Genomic DNA, 5,961 nt, shown 5'->3' with positions numbered 1-5,961 from the left:
ACTTCGACTGTATTGACCGAAAGTGGATGCACAGGTTACAGATTTCAGATCTGTAAGTTCAAAGGTGTTTACCAGTGCGTAAACGCAAGGTTTATCTGCAAACAGGTTGCAGATTGCATGTATTGTTGAGCAGACAGTGAAAAAGGCTGTCTGGTGTATTGCTGTGCACTACAAGTCGAGGGTTGCACAAGATTTCCTTGCTGTTTGGTATTAATTTTATGATAATGGCAGAGAACAGTGGAAGCCCCATCATTGAGAAGCTCGAAAATAGCAACTACCCTTCATGGAAGTTCCGTGTCACGAACTTTCTTATTGGAAAGGGCCTCTACGAGTTCATTTCAGGTGAAGAAAAGGAGCCGGAGGTGAGTGATCCTCCAACTGCAGAAGAGACAAAGGCACGAAAGGAATGGAATGCAAAAGACAAGAAGGTTATGTATTGGTTGTGTGCAGTAATTGACACTAATATGCTGGGATACATTAGAAATGCAGAGAATTCATATGCAGCTTGGACCATACTTGAAAGTATGTTTTCTGTAAATACAAAGGCACGAAAGATTCAACTCAAGCAAAAGTTGAATACATTAAAGAAAGGGAAGATGTCTATCAATGAGTATGCACTGAAGGTAAGAAGCATTGCAGATGCATTGGCAGCGATTGATGCAATGCCCGATGATGATGATTTAGTGTCGTCTACCTTGGGTGGACTTAACAATGAAAAGTCTTGAAAGTCCTTTGTAACTTCCGTATATGTCAGAAATCAATTTCCAGATTTCGATGAGTTGGTCTCTCTTATGATCACTGAAGAGATCAACATGTAGAGTGAGACATCTGAAAGAAGTGGTGAATAGGTCCAAGCTTTCTACTCCAGTTCAGGAAGGGGACGTGGCAAGTTCTCTTCAAGAGGCCGTGGTACAGGACATGGTAGTGACAACCAGCAAAACAGATTGAATCAGCAATTTGGTGATATGCAGGTTTCAGGAGGTCACGGTAACTTTAGAGGCAGGGGAGCTTTAGAGGAAGAGGTGGATGGCAGAACAAAGGCTCTAACAACTCTAGTATTGTGTGTCACTACTGTGGCAAAACAGGTCATATTGTAGCCCAATGTTATGCTAAGAAAGATGATATCCGCAGTGGTAAGTTGCAGCGAGGAAACTATGCATCCTCTTCACGACAGAATGAAGACAAAAATGAACGTCTGTTTGTTATGTAGCATATGCTAAATGCTGTTACAGGAAAGGAAACACATGATGATGTTTGGTATGTTGATTTAGGTGCATCCATCAGCCATGTAGAATGGTTTGGAGAGATGCAGGATTTGCAAAATGCAGGTTATGTGTAGACGGGTGATGATTCATGCCACCTAATTTCACACATTGAAAAAGTTCCCTTGTCCTTGCATGATGGTAAGACAAAGAGTATTTCAGATGTATTACATGTGCCATCTATTACAAAGAACTTGGTGTCAGTCGGTCAAATGGTAGAGCAAGGGCTGCAAGTCAGATTTAATGCAAAGGGCTGCTTTGTAGAAGACTTCAATGACAAGTGCACGGTGGTAGCAAAGGGAAGTAGAGTTGGACGTATGTTTACTCTAGATGCTGGAATTCCTACTATGAATGCTGCTATGTATGCCAAAGGAAAAGGTGTTGTTGCAGACATTGAAATTTGGCACAAACGCATTGGACATGCAAATGTACAGAGGCTGAAATTAATGCAGTCCAAAGGGTTGGTTATATGTTTGCGTACATTTAGAGTTGCAGAATTTCATAAGGAATGCAAAGCATGTCAGTTTGGTAAGCAGGCAAGACAACCCTTTTCACATGACAGAGATGTAAGCATAAATATCCTTGATGTTGTGCATACAGACATTTGGGGACCTACACAAAATGTATCTCTTGGAGGCAGTTCATACTTTGTCACATTCATTGATTATTATTCTAGAAAGCTGTGGGTATATTTTATGAAGGAAAAGAGTGAAGCGTTTGATCACTTTAGAACTTTCAAGGCTGCAGTTGAAAGAGAAACATGCTTGAAAGTAAAGTGCTTGAGGTCAGATGTAGGGGGAGAGTACCTCTCGAATGAGTTCAGTGATTTTCTGAGGTCTCATGGGATAAAGAGACAGTTCACATGCAGGTATACCCCACAGCAAAATGGGGTTGCGGAAAGGAAAAACGGACATATTGCAAAAGTTGCACGCGCCTTGATGGTGGCTGAAAAGAATATGCCCAAGCATTTCTGGTCTGAGGCTGTTCATACTGCTGTTTATATTATGAACAGAACCCCCACAGCTGCAGTTCATGGTATGACCCCCGAAGAATGTTTTACAGGTAAGAAGCCTGATGTTTCACACTTGAAAGTGTTTGGCTGCATTGCGTATGTTCATGTGCCAAATGAGTTGCGGAAGAAACTAGATCCAAAGGCTGAAAAGTGTGTCTTTATTGGATACTCTTTAGAGCAGAAAGGGTATGGCTGTTACAACCCTGTCACATGTAAGTTCAGAGTGAGCAGGGATGTCATCTTTGATGAAATGAGCAGTTGGTATGCATCTAGTGGTGATGCATTGGATGATGATGATCATGATCATGATACTCATGTGCAGGCTGAAAAGCAAGAATCACGGACTCTTAGCGGACTAGAGACATCATCTGGTAGTCCTTGGTCAGGGAGACTAAGGAGTACCTCTACATCTTTAGGTGCATCTAGTAGCACTACAGGTAAAGACAAAGGAAAGAATAAAGTGTCAGAAGGCATTGATGCAGTTCTTGATGGAGACTCCAGTGGCTCAGAGAGCTTGGATGATGAGCTTGGCATTCCTTCAGTGAGGACTCCAGGTGTGCAGAGAGCACGCGTTAATGCAAAGACTCCATTGAGTGATCCAGTGGTACGCAGGTCTAGCAGGGTGAGATACCCTATTAAAAGATTTGGTTTTGAAGGTTATGCAGCTCACCATTATGCTTATATGGTGAAACTAGTTGAGGATGTTGAGCCCACATGTTTTGAGGAGGTTGTTGGTCATGCTCATTGGGATGCAGCAATGGATGAGGAGATGACTGCATTAGAGGCCAATAAGACTTGGGATCTAGTATCTTTGCCGACGGGCAAGAAAGCCATTGGATGTAAGTGGGTTTATAAGATTAAGCACAATGCAGATGGTTCTATTAGTAGGTATAAAGCTAGGCTGGTTGCAAAAGGCTATGCCTAGACATATGCCATAGATTATGATGAAACCTTCAGTCCAGTTGCTAGGATGGCAACTGTCAGATGTGTGATTGCGTTGGCAGCAGCCAAAGGTTGGAGGTTGCAGCAAATGGATGTGAAGAATTCCTTCTTGCATGGTGATTTGCAGGAAGAAGTGTATATGGATCAGCCAGCAGGTTATGAAGATTTAGAGCATCCCACGTATGTGTGCAGGTTGAAGAAGGCGCTCTATGGGCTCAAACAAGCACCTAGAGCATGGTCTGACAAGACTAGAGAGTATCTTGTCAATATTGGCTTTTATGTTTCTGATGCTGATCACTCACTTTATGTGAGAAAGGGAGATGCAGGTTTGGTCATCATAGTCATCTATGTGGATGACTTGATTATTACAGGTGATAGTGATAGTGGGATTGAAGTGAAGGACTTTTTGAAGAAGAAGTTTGAGATGAAGGATTTAGGTGAGCTAAGGTACTTCATTGGCATTGAGGTGATCGGATGTGATGATGGTATATGGCTCTCCCAAAGACAGTATGGCTTGGATATGTTGTCCAAGTATGCTATGACAGCATGCAAACCACTTTCAGTCCCCTTGGAGCAGAATGTAAAGTTGAGTGCTCATGTTGGGGATGAGATAGAAGACCCTACTATATTCAGGAGGATAGTGGGGAGTTTGATCTACATGACCATTACAAGGCCAGACTTGAGCTACGTTGTTGGTGTTGTGAGTCAGTTTATGCAAGTACCTAGAAAGCCACATTTGGATGCAATCAGACGCATATTGAGATATGTGAAGTCCACATTAGATTATGGATTTTTCTATGGGGCAGGTACAGATGTACAGGTATTTGGATACACAGATGCAGATTGGGCTGGTAGTATGTCTGATAGAAGATCTACCAGCGGATACATGTTCTCTCTTGGTAGTGCAGCAGTTGCTTGGAGCAGCAAAAAGCAATCTAGAGTTGCTTTGTTGACTACAGAGGCTGAGTATAGAGGTGCTGCTGTTGTAGCATGTGAGGTAGTATGGCTACAAAAGTTAATGGCTGATTTGGATGTGCAGGTGGAAGGTCTAGTTGTCATTTATTGTGACAACATGAGGAGTATACAGTTGGCTAGGAACCCTGTGTTCCATGCCAGGACAAAACATATTGAGGTACACTACCACTTTGTGAGAGAGAAGGTACTAGCAGGTGAGATTGACTTGGTGTATGTCAGCACACAGGATCAGATAGCTGACATCTTCACGAAGGCATTGAGTACAGAGAAGCTTCAAAAGTTTCGAAGCTTACTTAGAGTTGCAGAGATGCAGTTGAGCTTGAGGGGGAGTGTTGAGATGACAAGCTCAACACATGTGGACATTGATGATGGACCGCCTGGTTAGATGGGTCCACATGTCTACACTTAGTATGTCGGTGGTCATTATGACTCTCACATGGCCACTGACTCATTACTTATTATATTCGGGTTGTTACACCTATTTACAGCTGCTGGCATAGTTATAGCGCTAGTCGACTAGTGTAGTCGGTTATGCATTGTTTGACTTAGTAGGTCACTTTCCTTTATGTTGTATCTTATCTATACTTTGTGTACATTGTAAAGAGTGTGGAAGAAGAAGAAGAAACCAGCAAGAAAACGTTTCGGCCTCCATCTCTCTTCTTGTCTCTTGAGTGAGCTTCTCCTTGTGCATCTTGTGTGTGTTCGACGCAGCATCTTGAGCAAGTCCCCCCACCACGTGATTCTTTACAGAAGAGGCATATCATGACCCCTTCTATCAAAAAATGCTAATGGATATCCTCATCAAGGATCAAGACCCAAAGCTAAAGATGAAGTATCAATAATTCTCTGTCAGTAGTGGACTTGTCTACTTTAGGACAAGATTATGTATCCCTGCAAGCCAAACTCTCAAGCAAAAGATACTGTGGGAAGCCCATGACTCCCCTTTCTCAGGACATCCTGGCTATGCCAAGACCCTTAATGCGGTCAAAAAGAGCTATTATTGGAAAGGCTCAAGGGTGACATTCTCAAATATGTCAGGAATGTTTATCTTGTCAATGCATTAAGGCAAAACATGTCAAAATTCCTGGGAAATCGCAACCACTTGATATTCCCCAAATGAAATGGGAATTCATTAGTATGGACTTCATTGTTGGCCTACCCCAAGTTCAGGGAGGATATAACTCTATTATGGTTATAGTGGATATGCTCACCAAGGTCGCACATCTCATCCCTATCAAAACAAACTATAAAGCTTCAGACATCGCAAGTTTATTCATCAAGGAAATATTCAAACTGCATGGGTTACCAAGAAGAATCATTAGTGATCGTGACTCTCTCTTCACATCACACTTCTTGAGGGCTATCTTTGAGGCTATTGGAACTCAACTCTGTTTTAGTACAACTTACCATCCCCAAACTGATGGTCAAACAGAATGAGTCAATCAAGTCATTGAAGATATGCTTAGGGCATACTACTATCGCGAACCCAAAAAGTGCATTCAATACTTACCACTAGTTTGCCTACAATGCTTCTTACCAACAGAGTATTCAGATGACCCCTTTTCAAGCATTGTTGGGCATGATTGCCATAGCCCTTTGAGCTTCTCGGATCCAACTTTGAGGGTAGAAGCTTCAAGGCAGATGCTAGAAGACATGGATGATCAAATCAAATCAATAAGACAAGACATCCAAGCTGCCAAGGATAGACAAAAGGCATACCCTGACTTGAAACGGCAAGACAGATCCTTTGTCGAAGGTGATATGGTCTTC

This window comes from Lygodium microphyllum, chromosome 13 (genome assembly GCF_053477565.2).
Source record: "Lygodium microphyllum isolate KBCC chromosome 13, Lygodium_microphyllum_v1.1.10, whole genome shotgun sequence".
NCBI lineage: Eukaryota > Viridiplantae > Streptophyta > Polypodiopsida > Schizaeales > Lygodiaceae > Lygodium > Lygodium microphyllum.
Note: the sequence above shows the minus strand (reverse complement) of the source record.